This window comes from Dromiciops gliroides, chromosome 2, assembly GCF_019393635.1.
Source record: "Dromiciops gliroides isolate mDroGli1 chromosome 2, mDroGli1.pri, whole genome shotgun sequence".
NCBI classification, from domain to species: domain Eukaryota; kingdom Metazoa; phylum Chordata; class Mammalia; order Microbiotheria; family Microbiotheriidae; genus Dromiciops; species Dromiciops gliroides.
Window position 1 is genome coordinate 338,507,701 of NC_057862.1, and position 18,925 is coordinate 338,526,625.

Here is an 18,925-nt window from a genome sequence, read left to right on the forward strand (position 1 = left end):
TACAGATCTAGTGGTGGTATTGTTCAGTCAGAGGTTATGCATTGTTTTATAGTCCTTTGGGCATAGTTCCAAATTACTCTACATAAGGTTGAATCAGTTCATGACTCTACTAACAGTAAATTAGTGTTTCAGTTTTTCCACATCCCCTCCAATATTTGTCATATTCCTTTTCTGGTCCATTAGCCAATCTAACTGGTGTGAGGTAGCACCTCAAAATTGTTTTAATATGTATTTCTCAAATCAATAATGGTTTAGAGCATTTTTTTCATGTGGCTGTAGATGGTCTTGATTACTTCATTTGAAAACAATCTGTTCATATCTTTTGATTATTTATCAATTGGAGAATGCCTCTTCAAATATCATACTCTTAAAGTATCAAATTCTAAATTAAGTATATTCTAAAAACTATAGTGATTTTTAATCCCATTTTGCCTTTTGCTACCACTTGGGTATATGTAATGAGTTCAATACAAAATTTTCCCTGTGTTCCTATGTTGGAAATTACAGTTCAGGTTCAAGAAATTAAAAAGTAAATCAAGACAGAATTGAGCAGGGCAGAGGTATCGAATTCAATCTTATAGTTTCTTCCTGTCTGCATCATATTAAAATGCAAGTAAGAAATGTTTAACAAAATACATAAAAATAACAATACAACATAGTGTTAATTTGATTTTCTAAATGATCATGTAGCCCCTAGTGATGCATTTCTATTTAAGTTTGGATACTGGATATACTAATGGGAGACCATTGGACTTAGAACACTTGAATTAGAAACAATTCACCATGAGGAACTCACTTACCCTCTCTGTTCCCATTTCTTTATCTATTAAAAAAGGTAATAATATTTATTGTACATAGTTTACAGAATGGTGGTGAGTAGAGTACTTTGTAAAAAACCTTGAATACCTATAAATATGAGTTCCTTCTATGATTCAAAAAACTTGTGTATATCAAGGTAATACATTCTTTGAGAAGTGAATCAAATGAATGTAAGGTAAGTACAAATGCAACAGTAAAAGATATAGTTAAAAATATTAAGGTATAAATTGTGGTAAAGGCTAAACAAAATGTTTTTAATGGAATTGGCTATACCTAAACAGACAGAAAATAGCCATAAACCTGCCTGAGTAAAATTTATACCAATGAGAAAGAAATTAACCTAACTACACACAGTGGAAAAACAAAGTGGATAAAAAAATGCAGATTGCTCAGGCAATGACATGAATGTGGATGAGCCATCTGCCAAGTGACTATCCATTATTCATTTGCAGAAGGATAAAGAGAAAGGCTAAGAATGCAGTAGTCGGAGATGATTAAATTAAACTCCTGGGAGAGAAGCCTAGTGTTTTCAGTGCTAGCCAATCATTATTTTAATAAAAGCCCATCCATTTAATACCAGTATTTTTCAGTGATATTCTCTGGCTATGACTCATAGAACATGATGATTTCAATGATCAGTAATCAAGCTAACAATGAAAATGTTATGCTAGGGGGGCAGCTGGATGGCACAGTGGATAAAGCATCGGCCCTGGATGCAGGAGGACCTGAGTTCAAATCCGACCTCAGACCCTTGACACTTTCTAGCTTTGTGACCCTGGGCAAGTCACTTAACCCTCATTGCCCCATCAAAAAATAAAAAAAAAAGAAAAGAAAATGTTATGCTAGGTATAGATAATCAAAAAGTAGTATAAGACAACTTTATGGATTTGTATGAATAAAAAACCTGATTGGGGCAGCTAGGTGGTGCAGTGGATAGAGCACTGGCCCTGGAGTCAGGAGTACCTGAGTTCGAATCCGGCCTCAGACACTTAACACTTACTAGCTGTGTGACCTTGGGCAAGTCACTTAACCCCAATTGCCTCACTAAAAAACAAAAAACAAAAAACAAAAAAAACCTGGTTGACCAGAGAGATTGCCAGAATGAGAAGTAATGGAGGGACAATGCAAGGGCTACATTGGTTGCCACAAAATGAAAAATGAATGAAAAAAGTACCGTCTTCTGCATTGGGAGGATCTGGTATAGAAGACTTATGGGAAAAAATGAGCAAAAACATTATAGGATGAGAAGACATGAAGGAATCTACTGTAAAACACTGGGGCTTCCCGGGTAGCCACACCAACTAAGTCATGGTTATATCAAAATATACCTTATCTTCCTAAGTGGATGGTAAACTTCTTGAGGGTAGGATTCATTTATTTCCTCTACTTGTATTGAACTCAGCATAGGATCCTACACATAGCTACAAATTCATTAGCAATGGACATTATGATCATTAACTTAGAGAAGTTTAGATTACTTTTCCACTCAAAAATGAAATATTCCTCTACAACAGAGATAAATATAGAGAATCGTCACATGTATAACTCATTTTCTTACAAGCCTACATCTAGCTTAGAAACTAAAAATGAATGACATATTCAAAGGTAAACCTTCCAAAAACCTTGTTTTTGTCACCTTTTCATCGCCTCCCAGTCAAGTATACTTTGAGTACATGGCTCTCAATATTTGTGATCATCTTAATGAGATGCACAAGTTAAGATAAATCAGAGTTGCCAGCATTATAGAGGGGGAAAACTACGTTAATTTTGTATTGTGTCTACCTTTTTCCCTGAATAGGCACAAATATATGGGATCACATTTGAATAACCTCATTTCTGAGAGTCCAAAAGAAGTATTCTATGCTTGAACCAAAACTAATGAATGCATGTCACAAATCTTCTTTCCAAATAATTACAGTATGAAATTCTCTGGTCTTAAAAACAATAAGAGAAAAAGAAGTCATGGAGTGACTCAAAAGCAAGTAGGATGATTCTTGACTACTTTTAAGAAAGCAGGAAGGCACACAATTATTTGTCTAGGATTGACACTATCATATTTTACCACCAAAGTTGACTGATTATGAAAAAAACATAAAAATATTTCCTGATCTAAATATAGCTTTCTCAGGTACAGTTAGTAAAGAAACTCAGATTTTCTCCCATTCCCTGAAAGGAGCAGCTAGTAATTCATGTTGAGTAGGTGTCCAGAATATGGGAGTAGACAAAATATGAAGCTACATGAAATGATTACTACTTTAGCCATACTTTTGAAGCCCCTTCCAATTCTTAGAATCTCTGATCATTCCAAAGAAGAGACAGTTTGAGGAGTCAGGTATGTTGTAGTAAAAATAGCAATAGATTTGGATTCAGAGGAAAAACTAGGTTTGGCTTCTGACTCTATCTCTTCTTAGACATGAAGATGAAACCTCTTTGACCTCAGTTTCATCATGTAGAAAATAATGAGGAAAGACAATATGGCATGGTAGAGAGAGAACCAATCTCAGATTTAACAGGCAGAGAAAATGTTAGTCTACATTGATAGTTTTCTTACTGGGATTTCCTTATACTAATGAAATCACAAGTTCACTTCCCATCCCTTACTATTCCTGGCCAAAATGAGAATAATAGAATACATTTTCAGATTCAGAGTGGTCGAGTGGGTCCACAACAATAATTCACATTTCTACAGTGCTTTAGCTTTGGCAAAGAGCCATTTTCACCAACAGCCTTTTGTGACAGGTTAAAAAACTCTGAATTAAGATATGGAAATTACTTTGTAAGCCATTATGTTCTATAAAATTTCAGTAGTTATAATTATGCTAGGACCTCTGTAGGTTAGAAAACAATAGTAGTGAAGTTAAGTTAATTAGAACATCAGTCCCTGAATAGACCAGCTAACTCCCCTTATTCTATTCTAGATAGCACCCTTGTCTTTGTCACAATATGTTTTGTTATCCACAAATGAAAGGATCAATATACATTCATCTCTACTACTTTTTGCAAACAACAGCAACTCAAAGTGCATGCCCTACTTACATTGTTTCCCCTGTATCATCAATGTAGGTACTCTTTTTTTTTAATATGATAGCTAAAAATTAAGCATGAAGGACTTGAGAAAACCTTCAGTTCAATATAAACCTGGAAAGAGAGCATGAAAAAAGTCAAATATTCAACTAAATTCAATAAACTTTGATCAAGCACAAGACACTATGCTGGTATACAAAGACCAAACAAAACAAAATTTTTAAAAATGCTTTAAAATTTGACATTATGGTATGTGGGTATTAGGGGAAAGAAGATTCCAAAAGTACAAATATAAGCAAGGAAAGATCATTTGAAGTAGAGAATACTCATGCCTGCAAGATGGGTTTTGAGAAAGGCTTTTTGAATGAGTTGGTACTTTCTCTGAACCTTGAAAGAAGCTAGACATGGAAAAAAAAAGGTTAGAAGAAGTTACCTACTTTGAGGCAGGAGAGAGGAGATGGCATGTCAAGTTCAAGGAATGGCTAGTTAGGATGATGTGCAGAGAGCTTTAAGGATAATTATATTACATTCTTGGAAAGAGAGGTTAGAGCAATATTGTGGGAGAGAGTTATACTAAGGAAGACATGTGCAAACTACATAATGGGGAAGCATTTTGCAGAATAAGGAAAACAAAGAAGCTGAGGACACAATGATTTCCACAATTTTTTTCCCCAAGACCTTGAATACAGTAAAGACCACACATTCACTTGAGAGTGAAGTCCATAACATCTTTAGTTTCGATAAAATGTTTCTAAATCAGAAGGTAAGTGAAATAATATTTTAATATCCACAAGGCATTAGAAACTGTTACAGAACTGATATAATCACTTCTCTGGTATATTACAATTGATAATCTTTCTGATTGTATAATGCATTAAATACAGTTTTGGGGAAAACTATATAATTAGGCCTTACTAGGAATAAGCCTAATATGCTACAGTATCACAACTGATGAATGAAATAAATATACACACTTATATGTAACAGAGATTCTTGAAAAAGATTGAGATTCTGAATGGCATGAGGAACCCTCATGTATTCCTTTCTTTCTTTCTTTTTCTTTTCTTTACTTTTTTTTTTGCCATGGTTGAGCTGTCCTATTTCTTCTTATTTATTACATGCATTTTTCATCTCATGTCATTTTGGTCTGCAATGTCTCAAAACAGTAACCTTTCAGGCCCACTGCTATGTTGAAAATGATGACCCTATGTGATTACCTGTGGGTATGTAACAGCACAGAGACACAAGCAACTGTCCTGTTTCTTGTCTAGTTCCTCAACATTTAATGGGTTGCTCTGATAACTCCATTTAAAATAACTCAAACAATAGTTATAGGCATTTGAGATGCTTCTGAGCTCCTGTATGAGAATTTCAACTGTATTACCTCTTAATGTTTTAACTCTATGTCTTCTGAGCTGATTACCTCTGGTTATTAATAGAAAAACAAGTAGGTAGGTAAAGAAAGTAAGAAATCTTGGGGGAAAGACATGATTGTTCCCCAATATTTGTTAAATCAGAAATATTGCAAGGAAGAAAATGATGAACTTTCCAGAGACTGACACACAAACAGGGATAGCAGCAAGAGCAACAGGAGAGGGATTTGGGGAAGGAATTACAAATGGAAAAATCTATTAATAAAAGGAGCATGCTTAAAGTTATTCCATTTTTCTAGCTGAGGTCAGAAGGAGCTGTTTTGTTCAGTAAAGCTTTAATGCTTTATGAACACACAGAAAAGCTAATCCCAGGCTAGTTAAAAATGCCAAGTTCATGCAATAGCAAAGAGAAACATTATACATCTTACGCATTTGTGAAATAAAATACAAGAAAAATATTATAAAATATGTTGCTATATATGCTAACAGGTTTTTCCAAGAAGTTTCATTCTGTTTATTATCAAAATGCAGATATTGGCTGACATGTAGTGGGAATACGTAAACAGAGAAGAAAAGAGTGAGTGAAGGTGTGGAAGATTAAGCAGTGCATTGTATAATTTATGAACCCCCAGAAAATGATAGAGTATAACACAAAACAACTGAGTCTCATTATCTGTGAAATACATGGGAAATGGAATATACTTCAGTTGCAACCAAGCTATAGAAGCAATATTTTTAAAGTGCAATTAGACTTTCCACCAAACATATTGTGATGCAAAAATCAAACAATTAATTTGTGCATACCCTGCAGCAAACAGTTCAGGATTTCTGACAATGAAACCAGGATAGAAAGAAGTCATCTCAAAAAAAATCTTTCTTTTTTTATCTCTTTTGGCATCATCTTAACTGAGGTTTCAGTTCGGTAATTTCATTCTTCTCTAAACTAAGTCAGGGCTTTTAACGTGTGTAACTAATAATACCTCAATTTTATCATACGAAGTCCTTGGGCTATCAGGGGATGTTTACAATACCATCTAGGAGAAAACATCAACTGACATGCTCTTCTTGCATTTAAGTATTGGAGAAAAGTGTCTTATTTTATAATAGATATTTATTTGGTACCATGATTTGGATGCTTATTTTTATTTATTTATTTTTTTTGGTATTTAATCTCTTTGAGTTTACTAATAAATGGCATTCTGTTTCTATCTGGGGGGGAGAATGAATATAGAAGTTATTTCCCAAAAGAAGAAGGCAGACCAATACTTTTTTCTTCTATTTTTATTTCGTAATAATTGTTTTCTTGATTTGGGGGCCCATATTCAATCCTTGATTTGGTTCAGAGGCTTTTGTGAATATTTTTACTTTAAGACAATTTGATTAGTCTTTCTTGGTGTGATAATGGGAATGCTATTACTTAAAATGAGCAATGGAGGAAAAGAAATGGTCAGAGCAAGGGATGGGATTAGCCCTACTTGTGTAAGTGCACCTTCCTAATGATACCATTACATGGTACCACTACAGGTTTGAAAGTTAACATTCCAAGAAGATCAAAGAAATGAATAGGCGACTGATCAATTCAACTTAACTCAAATATATATTAAGGACCTTCTTATATGATAGGCGTTATGATAGGTACTAGGCATGCAAAGAATAAAAATTCCCTGTCTGATTGGATCTTATATTCTATTAAAGGAAAGCAACATGTATACAAAAAAAGTAAAGAATAAACATAGACAAATTCTACAAATGTAATTTTATGGAACTGCTTCATAAATAGGTCTAGTATTACTATACTGGATTTACAGATAAGGAAATTGAGGTTCACAAAGGTTAAATGATACACCTAGAGCAGTGGAACTTTGAATTGGTCAGTTTCAAATCTGTCTTTTTAAGATTACACTCAGTTTTAAGACATTTTTTATTCTGACTCATGTTTCATTAATCTGTCTTTTATGTATTTGTGAACATCTGACCATAGATTTAAAGATAAAAAGGGATCTCAGAAGCCTTCTAGTCCAACATCCTCATGTTACAGACAAAAAAAAATGCCCATGGAAGTCAAGTAACTTGCCTAAGGTTACATAGCTAAGGGATAAAACTAATCTTTAAAGCACTCTGTGCTGCTTTGCCATTAGCCTCAGCATGTGTGGTGGGGATGTACAGACTGATATATGGATTTGTGTTTGGGGCAGGAGTGCTCTGAACCAAGCTCAAACTGGCTTGTAACAGCCATTTACACCTCAGAAATCAGCAAATACTACAAATTAGGGCCTGATATATTTTGTTGTTGATTTTCTAGTCTTAAAAAGTAATATTGAAAAATATTAATGATACTGATTAAACATTAAATGTGCATTGTGGAACATTTGTGCTTAAAACTATTTTTCCTCCTGCAACTGAGTTTCTGAAATGAAGCAGTTAACATGAATATCAAAGGATCATGGCTTCTAAAGAAATTAATGAAGTTCACCAGGATGTGCTTACCTGCAGCATTTGTTAGGCCTGTCCCACAGAACCAGTGGCCATCGATTGTGGACAAAGTGGTTGCCAGTCTTGTCTCAGTGGCTTCAGGGAACCTCCCATGCCTATGTTCTACCACAAGTTTAGGGAAGTCTCTCAGTCAAGGGCTTTTAAAAACACTTTAAGGAAAAAGGAAAAACCCATTTTGAGGAAAAGGAAACCTATTGTTACTGGCAAACAACATCAGCAGAGGCTTGAGGGACCCAGCAAGTGTGACAGACACCAGAAGCCTCAGAAATTGTTCTGTATGGATGATAAAACTCTACTCAATGTGTCATGTTCACAATCACAGGAATCTGAGGCTCACATAATCTGACCCATAGAAGAGGCTGCTGAGGTCTATAGGACAAAGCGCCAGAAGAATCTTAAACTACTACATGGAAATATAAAACACACTCAGAAACTAATACATGAGGAGAAGGTACCTTGGAATGGGTTGTTGTATGGATAGAATAAGTGGCAATGTCAAAAGAAATATATGAGGAAGAATTTCATGAAAAAAGTGAATTCCTGAGTGATGAAGAAGAGGAATTGTGGAGCTGAATGAAAAGAACAAAATGTTTGAGCACCTGAAGATGCATGAGGCCCAGCAAGAAAACCAAAACAGAGAAAAAGAGGATGAGTAACCTCCAACTGTACCAACACAGGAATGACTTAAGGGAAGTGGTTACAGCATTGGAAGAAAAGTCTCAGATGCCAGTTATTAACCTTCTTCAGGATGCCAGAGACATACTGAGCAAGTGTGAGTCACTGTTGTTTCAAAAGCCAGAACCTTTCACACCAAACTTAAGCAATTCTTAATTGCATGGATTTAAGCAAATTTCTGATGAAATTTCAAGAATCTCAGCTGTTGCAGTATCACTGTACATATGGATTACCTGATGATAAAAAGAGGACTTTCACATTTGCACATATTTCCTCAGGTCAGATTGTGCTGTTTGTACTTCTGGAAGTCTCTATATGAGAATGAAGAGAGAAATGAGTGAAACTTGTCTCTTACACAGCTGAACATGGACAACATTTATGAAGAGGAACAAGAATATTCCATTTTTGCCTGCTACTGTTTGTCAGTTGAAAGGGAGAACTCACCTAGTGACTTCCCTCCTCACCCCTGAATAGAATGGCATTATAGAGAGGCCTGGGCAAACCAAGTAGAAATATTTCAGGATGATCCTGGATTAATATCTCATTTTTTGATTTTATATACACAAAAGGCAACCTCGTAGGAGAGAATTGGAAGTACTCTATCAGGTTAAAAGGTCAATTTTGGTTTTGGTAATTAAGAAATGTAAATACCATTGGATGTTGCATTATCTACTCCTTGTCAGCTATGTCTGACAAATGTGATCTACTTCAGAAAATAATCTGTAAAAACTTGTCATTTCATCACTCACATTTCAGTCAAGGATATCATTGATGGGAAATGGGTGTTGTACTTGGAGTAAAGGAAAGACTCGGGAATCCTACCCCTCAAGTAGCTGCTAACTGTTGCCATAAACAGACACACAGGTTGTACCATGTGTTGATTCTTATATAGTATCACACAATATACATTAATAAATATTTTGTTTTTGTTTTTTAATAAATAAAAGTGTGTTATGGATTGATTTTGCAGAGATGGATAGTAAATATTTACCAACTCACTGTAGGTCTGGTACCTTTATTGCTAACTAAATTGTAAAGAGACATAGGTAATATAATAATGATAATGGACTTTGGTGTTTCTCTCTCAGACCTGGACAAATCTAATATAGATAAAGAAAAATATAAAACTAAACAAACTATTGGAGAATTTAGAGTATAAATATTTGTGGCTTCTTTTGAATGGAAATATTAAAGAATACACATACCTCAAGAACACATAGCACCTTTGCAAAAATTAACAATGTATAAGAACACAGAGAAATTGCAAGTAATTGTTTAAAAGTAGAAATGCTAAATACATCCTTTACAGATCATAATTTATACACACACAGAAACAGTAATCATTACAGGGAGCAGAAACAAAAGACCATAGCTTTAATTGGAAATAGTAATGAATTCCTAAATAATGAATGGATTCAAGAATGAACTATAATAATAATAAATAGCTACATGAAACAATGATAATTATAAGAAAACATACCAAAACTTCTGAGATGCAGTTAAAAGCATTTTTCTGAGGTGAAAATTATATTGTTGACATATATTTAAAAATAAGGAAAAAGAGGTAAAATGAAATTAATAAATAATTAATTTAGAAAAAAAATCAATAAATAGGGGGAAAATAAGTCCCAAAGTTGATATTTTGAAAATTACAGGAGAAATAAATTGAAAAGAAGAAATATTTTAGAACAAATAAAACTAAGATCATGTACTATTTAAATATTAAGAAACTGATTTTTTTAAAACTATAGCTAACACGATAAAAAAGAAATCACAACAAATCCAGGAAAAATAAAAGAACTTATCAGAGTCCATGAGAAACTATGAATAATTTTACATCAACAAAACAATGAATTTGAAAAAACAGAGCATTATCTACACAATGCATAAAAATACCCAAATCAGAAATGTCTAAAACACATCTTAAATAATATAGTCTCACAAATGGAAATTGAACTGAGGAATTGCAAAAAGGAGGAAGTAAAAACCCTTATCCAGATGGATTTACAGCAGAATTCTATGTTACTTTTTAAGAACTATTAATACCAACACACACTGATTTTTAAACATATTAAAGGAAGTATATTATTGATCTAAACCATGGAAGAATAAAGTAAGAAAGAAAACTATAGAGTAATATTTTTGATAAAATATTTTTATTAAAATTCTGATAAAAAAGACCACAACAATGTGTACTCCTCCCCCCAAAATTCATCTGTGTTTAAGTCAATTTTATACCAAAGTTGTCTGGATAGTTTGACATTAGGAAAAGATGATATTAAAAATTTATAAAATGTCCAAAATAACATCATTATACCAATATAAACAGAAAAAATACTTTTTTAAACAACATGAATTTTTGTTTAAAAAACTTATAAAATCTAAAGAAGGATCTATTAATATTATAAAAAGTATCTATCTACAAACAAAAAATAATATTTATCCAATAGAGAAACACTAGAAACTTTTCATTTCTATTTTCAAAGAAATTAATTTCAGTTTCAAAGAAAGGATGAACCCTTTCCATAATACTATTTGAAATAATTTTAGAAATGCCATCAGTAGCAATAAAAAAGAAAAATAAAGTGAAGCCATAAAAAGAGACAGAGCAAATAAAATTCTCCCTATTTCTAATGATTTGATGATTTACTATAAATATCCTATTAATAACCAAAGATCCCTAGGGAACCACACTTCCATGCTACTTCACAGCAATTACCCCACTATTTCACTCATCCTTCTCCAACTCCTTATCCCTTTCCCACTAAAACTTTGATTCTTCCCCAAACTATTGGCTCAAAAGATGAGCTTTGACTTCTTTCTGGACTATTGTTCTAGTCTTGTTCGGCATCTATGTACATGTCCAGGACATTTCTCAAAAACACTTCCCTTCTGCCTTTTAGTTACCTTTAGAGATCTGGAAGAGCCACGTGTTCTTTCCCTATTAGAATATAAACTATTTGAGGGCAGAAACTCTTTTGCTTGCTTGTATTTATATTCCTATTGCTTAGCATGGGGTCTGGCACATAGAAAGTGCTTAACAGTTCTCTACCAAACATTCATTCCTACATATAGTAATAGCAATATCAGGAGACAGTAATAGAAAATTTTCATTTAAAATAAAAACAAAAGGTATTTAATACCTGAAGTTAACCTACCAATGGAAACTCAATAGCTTTATGAATATAATGACAAAAGTCTCCTCAAAGAAATAAGGAACATATTATTAACTGGAGGATACTCAGTGATTGTGGCTGGGCCACACCAATATAATAAAAATGATGTTACCAAAACTAATGTACAGATTTATATATCTACATAAGATAAAAATTCATTTGAAGGACCAAAAAATCTAGACTATTAATGGATTTACTATTCTAAAAGATACAAAATGAGGGTGTATTACATTTTAAGACCATAAGCCCCATCATAAAAAGGTAATAACTGACTCAATTTGGTAATGGTTAAAAATTGAAAAGTAGGTCAGTGGAATAGGTTAAACAAGATAGAATCAGTAATAATTGAACAAAAAATCCATTGTTTTATGAATATGAAAGCCTAAAGTACCTAGAAAATAACTTCCTCTCTGGGAAAACTACTAAGAAAATTGTAAAGGAGTGAATCAGATATTAGACTTAGATCAACAGCTTATATCATATAGAACAATAAATTTGATGTGGCAATGTCACTTGAATATGAAATATCATACCATAAAAACATTACGAGGAAACAAGACCAGCTATGTCTATCAGATAACTTCAGAACCATACAAAAGAATTATTATGAAAGATAAAATGGGTAATTTTATTTTAATGACATTTAAAATCTTTTGCATAAATAAAATGAATACTACTAGGATATGAAGGAAAATAGTAAACTTAAAAAAACTATCAAATATTTCCAATAATTATGATATTGAAGATATAATGACAACTAGCAAACATTTATCATGAATTCAGATAAGGCTATCATGAGTATAAAACAGTGAAAAGGAGATAAGCAGGTAAATTACATTCTGCAAAATTGCATTATAGGGGCAGCTAGGTGGCCCAGTGGATAAAGCACTGGCCTTGGATTCAAATTCAGCCTCAGACACTTGACACTTACTAGCTGTGTGACCCTGGGCAAGTCACTTAACCCTCATTGCCTGGCCAAAAAAAAAAAGCATTATAGATAAAGAATCAATATCAACCAAATAACATATGCATGTAATAACATTATTGTTCTATATAAATAAAAATTATAAAGGTGGGACATCTTAATATAGTCCTTCCCGACATAAATAAATTTAACCAAAAAGAGAAACAAAAAAAAAGTTAAAGACATAAATAGAACTTTAGAAAACTTAGAGAAGAGAGCTCTGAAAATGTCAGAATAAAAAAATAAAGGAGTTTATATACCTCTTATCTTTACAAAGCACTTTTGAAACATCTTGCCATGCATACATTGAACTATAAATACCTTAACAAAACTATAGAAAAACAGAATTACCCAACTATAATTTATTGATCATAATGCAACAAAATTATATTAAAAACTTCCTCTATAGAAAGAGCTTAAAAGTAATTAGAAATATATTATTTAATTTTAAAGAACTCTCCATATAATCACACCAAAACCCTCCAAATAAGATACTTTCTGGAGCAGCAGAACCCACAAAAGAATGGGGTGAGATCATTTTCCAGCCAAAGACAGCTTAGAAGGTTGGCAGGAAAGGTCTGCTATACTGGGGTGGGAGTGGAACCCAGACCTAGGCTGCGCTAAATACAGATGCAGCCCCAGGCCACACCAGAGAAAGAGGTCTCCAGGGCCTCTGAAATCAGCTGCAGCAACAGCTACTTCTGGAACTGAGCTCACAATCTGGTGAGAGGGTCGAGTGGTTGGCCAGGGGAAGATTACAGAGATCTCTGCTGGCACTGAGGCACAACTCAATGGTTTTGTCATGTTTGGAACTAGACAGCAATCTTGAGTGGCAGCCTAAGTTGGGGGAGGAGCACAGGCACATCTGAAATTAGCAAACATAGTGAAATGGAATTCTGTTCCCAAGTTAAAGAGCAAGCAAGCCTGGGGCTATTTACAGACTAGAGCATAGGCCAGGCAAGTGGAAAACCTGCCTCTCCCTAAATTGTACCACCTGGAACCCCCTGAAGCTTGGCACACTCTCCTGGAGCAGTGCCCGACTTTAAGAAGTTAAATGTGAATAAATAGGATAGAAAAATGAACAGACAGAAAAAAATGTGGACTATTCTTTGTCACCAAAGAAGATCAAAATATACCCTCAGAACAAGATAGCAAAGTCAAAGCTCCTACATCCAAAGCTTAAAAAAAAATATGAATTGGTCTCAGACCATAGAACTGCTCAAAAAGGACTTTGAAGATACAATAAGAAAGGTAGAAGAAAAAATGGAGAGACAAATGAGAATGATGCAGGAAAATAATGAAAAAAAAGTCAACAGCTTGAAAGGCCAAATGGAAAAGCTCTCTGAAGAAAATAATTGCTTAAGAATTAGGATTAAGCAAATGGAAGCTAATGAATTTATAAGAAATCAAGATACAATAAAGCGAATCTGAAGGAATGAAAAAGCAGAGGACAAGGTGAAATATCTCATTGGAAAACAGCTGACCTGGAAAATAGATCCAAGAGAGATAATTTGAAAACGATTGAACTACCAGAAAACTATGATTTAAAAAAAAGACTCAGACATCATCTTCCAAGAGATTGTCAGGGAAAATTGTCCTGATATTCTAAAAACAGAAGGTAAAATAGAAATTGAAAGAATCCACCAATAACTCCTGAAACAGATCCCAAAATGAAAACTCCCAGGAATATTATAGCCAAATTCCAGAGCTCCCAGGTCAAGGAGATAATATTGCAAGTAGTCAGAAAGAAACAATTCAAGTATGATGGAGCCACAGTCAGGAAAACCCAAGATCTAGCAGCTTTTACATTAAAGGACCAGAGGGCATGGAATATGATATCCTGGAGGGCAAAGAAACTGGAATTGCAATCAAGAATCACCTATCCAGCAAAACTGCGTATAATCCAATTACAAAGGATTCATGATTAAACATGCTATCCATTCTTCAGATAGAGAACTGACTGACTCAGATGAATAAAATATTTTCTCTTTCTTGCTTTGGGGGTAGGATGGGGAAGTAAGAAAAATAGTTAATGAAGTCTTGCTTTACTTTACAAATTTGTCAAAATATTTAATTTTTTTCTTGCCTTTCCATTGGGTGGGGAAGAAGGAGAGAAAATTTGAAAGTGAAAAAAAATTGTAAGTATTTTTGCTTTAGATAATAGGTAATGGAAATTTTTTGTATATTTCTGTGATAAAAAATCTCATTTCCAAAATATATTGAGAACCAACCCAAATTTGTAAGACTCACAACAGTTCCTCAAAGGAAAGTCAGAACATAAACAGTTTTTACAGGAAGAAATTTAAATATATAATCATAAAATGCTCTGTTATTAATAATTAGAGAAATGCAAATCAATGCAACTTGAAGTTCCATATCATTGCCATCAAACTGGCAAAACTGACAAAAAAGGGAAATGACAACTACTGGAGGGGTACTTGGAATACCTATTCACGAGTGAACTATTAGAGGAGCTTTGAATTGGTCCAATCATTCTGGAAAGAAAACTTAGATCCTTTATATGCCATCAAAGAGATAAAAATAAAAGGGCAAAGGATATATATATATGTACAAAATATTATTAGTGGCTCTTTTCATGAAAGCCCAAAATTAGAAACTAAAAGAGTATGGTCTTCTTGGGTAATGATTAAATGTAGCATATTAATGTAACAGAATATTATCATACTATAAGAAATTGTTAAAAAGATAATTTCAGCAGAAACTAGAAAGACCTTTTTGAACTTATAGAATGAAGTGAATAAAAGTAGGAGAACAATTTATTCAATGCCTCCCATGTTATACAGAAAAACAACTTTAAATGACTTGAGAACTCTAATCAACATGAGAAACCACAATTCCAAAAGTAAGGGAAAATACCATTTACCTCTTGACAGAGAGGTGCTGAACTTCAAATTCCAATAGAGACATACATTTTCAAAAATAGCTAATTTTTTTTGCTGAATTTTGTAGATATGTATCGAAGGATTTTTTTATTTGCTCAATGATGAGTAATAGGAAGTTCTGATTAGTAAAAAATACATCTTATTTTTAAAATTTTAAACATTTTAAAATGGGATAAAGGAAACAGTCAATAAATCAATATTAATATTAAACTTTTAAAAACTAAAAGTTATCATTTTAGTATATCAACATTAAGTACTTTTGCTAAACTGGAAAGAAGGAAACCAATATTTATTAAGCACCTAGTATATGCCAGGCAAGAGGTGATAAGGGCATAGATTAGAGTGGTAACCATGTGAGTGGAGAGAAGTAGACAGATATGAGAAATTTGGGGGAGTTTGAAATGATGAGTTGGTCACTGGAATTTGAATAGAGAAGGATGACTGTTTGCTAACCTTGGTGACTAGAAAGATAATGGTTTTGTAAACACAAATAAGTAATTTAGGGATAGAGGATTGCTTCAGGGAAAAGATAGTAAATTCTGTTTTTTGTTGTTGTTGTTTTGTTGTTTTGTTTTTTGTTTTTTTACTTTTTGAGTTTGAGCAGCAAATGGATTATCTAGTTGGAAATACTCAATTGGGAGTTAAAATAAAAGAGCTTAGAGCTCAGAAGTGGGATCAGGTGTGAGTATGTAAATACTCAACAATAGTTGGACTAATGGGAACTGATTAGACAAGTGAAAGAATAAATAAAGAAAAGAGAAGAGGGACCAGGACCATGATTTGGGGATACCAAGCTGTGTGGAATAAGGATGATGATCCAGCAAAAGTAAAGGATACATAGATATTTCATTCTACGCTTCATCCTGCACTGCAATAAATAACAAAGTTTATGTAACCAAATAAAATTGAATTTTTGCATCTTGTTTATGGATGATAAATTGTAGCCAGCTTCATGCTGAACATTCTCAGGGTTCTATAGAAATCACCCTTGAATGTCTGTATCTTGAATTTACTAGTGAGGTTAAGTGAAACTTCCATAGACAAAATTGTAAAATGCATTTTATCATACAATTTTAAGCTTAATGAACCCTTGTAGACAAAAATTATACACACAATTCTCTCTCCAGAGTGTGTGCAAATAGAATTTACCATTTAATAGGAAAAAACGTCACCCCCTTCATGTGTTATAATGATAATGGTAATGATGATGAATGAATGAAAAAGTATTTATTAAGCATTTATTATGCTCTAAGCACTGGGTACACAAGTTTTAAAAAAGCCTCTGAGCTCAAGAAGTTCCCGTGTTAATTGGAGGATATAATATATATGTAATGGAAAAGACTGGCAAGGCAGATGGAATGGATCAGGGTGTCTTAAGGTATATTCACATAACAAATTATGAAGACTGGTGGTCCAGAGAATGCAACAGCGGACAAGATGGTATGGCCTGTTGGTCCTTAGGGTGCAGTGTCAGGGCAGATTACAAAACTGCATAGTGGTTCAGGGAACTCAGTAGCAGGTCAGATGTCAAAACTCTAATTTATCATTCTGCCTACCTGAAAACACACGAAGCTATGTATGTCATTGTTCAAGTAGAAGGCAATGTATATCTTCATCATGGACTATATAATTATAATGATATTAATAATAGTTACCTTTAAGTAACAATTTAAGACTTTCAAGAGATGTATTAAAGGTATCATCATCTCCAATTTATAAGTGAGGAAACTGGAGTTCTAAACAGATTCTCTCTTGCCCATAATCATATAGCAAAAAGAGTCAGAGAATGGATTTGAACCTAGGTCCTTGATGTTTCAGGAGAAGGATCCATAATTGGAATCATGAAGACCTAGGTTTGAATTTCATTTCAGACAGTTACTGTGTGACACTTAGGAAGTCACTTGACTTCTCTGGATGTCAGATTATATATATATATATATATATATATATAAGAGTTTAATTTGATGACTTCTAAGGTCTCTTCCAATTCAAAATCTATGATCCTTTCCTGGACTCTAAATCCTGTGCTCTTTCTACTAAAATATACAATCTAGTTTGCTTTCATTATTTGAGTCATATATGAACTCACTTAAAATAAATTTAGGAAAAGTAAACTGCCTCAGGAATTTCTGGAGAGATGTTTTAGTAAATAATAAAGCATCTCCTGACAATGATATGTATTTTAAAATATCTTTAAAATTAGATGAATAAGGGGGCAGCTAAGTGGCACAGTGGATAAAGCACTAGCCCTGGATTCAGGAGGACCTGAGTTCAAATCTGGCCTCAGTCACTTGACACTTACTAGCTGTGTGACCCTGGGCAAGCCACCTAACCCTCATTGCCCCGCAAAGAAAGAAAGAAAGAAAGAAAGAAAGAAAGAAAGAAAGAAAGAAAGAAAGAAAGAAAGAAAGAAAGAAAGAAAGAAAGAAAGAAACAGATGAATAAAAATGTGAATTCCTGAAGATAGCTGTTTAATTGGATGATACTGGATTCAAATGTCATTAAATCTTGATCAGTTAAGATATCATAGTGTATTTCCAGACATTTCATAGTACACATATATATGTATATATTTATAAAGATTTTGTATGAAATTGTTAAAATTTGTAGCTGATTAGAATTTTTTTTACTCTCATGTATTTAGAGGATATTTCAGAAACATTAAAACAACTTTTATTCTTCACTAGTTCCCTGTGACCTTGCTTCCTAGTGGATACAATTATTTTCCTATTCCTAAAATGGTACACATTTCCAGAGAAAATAAATTTTGACTTGGATGTGTGTCTCAATGATTGGGAAATTAAACTTCCATGATAGAGTGAATAAAAGAAAATGATTGTGAAAGGATGGGTTCTTTATATAATAATCCTAAAATATTAACTAGAGGAAATAAAATAAGCTTTGAATATTCTTCATCTTTGGAAATTAAACTCTCCTATCTTGGAAAATCTAAAAGAATCTGTAATTCAGATATGTTATATTTAAGTCCTAGTGGAAAATATTGTCAGAATAAGACTGGCTAGCAGTGGACACTCCTCTAATGGAAACCACAGATGATATAAGACCCAATAATAGAGCATTGAGCAAAGCTAAACACACAGCCTTCAGATGTAAGTGTAGCAGTAAGGACTGACTCCTCACAAACATACCTCCAGTGATGGTGGGGCATATGAATTATGCATGAAACACATTTCTCAGCTTTTTACAGTTTTCACTGGAGCCTGCATTTCAACACTGATTGCAAACGGCCCATGAATCCATCTAAAGCCAGAACTGCCGAACAAAAGCTACTGTTGCCCAGGACAACCCAAGCTTTTAAAGCATGTAAAAAAGAAATTGTGTTTCCTGGAAATTTTACAAGGGAATTTCTCTGACATCGCCCACAACTCAAATGCTTCATCTATTTTGTTCAACCTCCCCCTTACATATTTCTCAAGGATATTTACAATACCATTATTTAAATGCAGGATAATATATGATTAGATTACATGTGCATTG

The 18,925-nt window shown here is 33.4% G+C and overlaps 1 pseudogene; it reads left to right on the forward strand.

The window, feature by feature from the left end:
• The first annotated feature begins 7,659 nt into the window (after nucleotides 1-7,659).
• LOC122738843 lies at nucleotides 7,660-8,965 on the forward strand (annotated as a pseudogene).
• The last annotated feature ends 9,960 nt before the right edge of the window (nucleotides 8,966-18,925 follow it).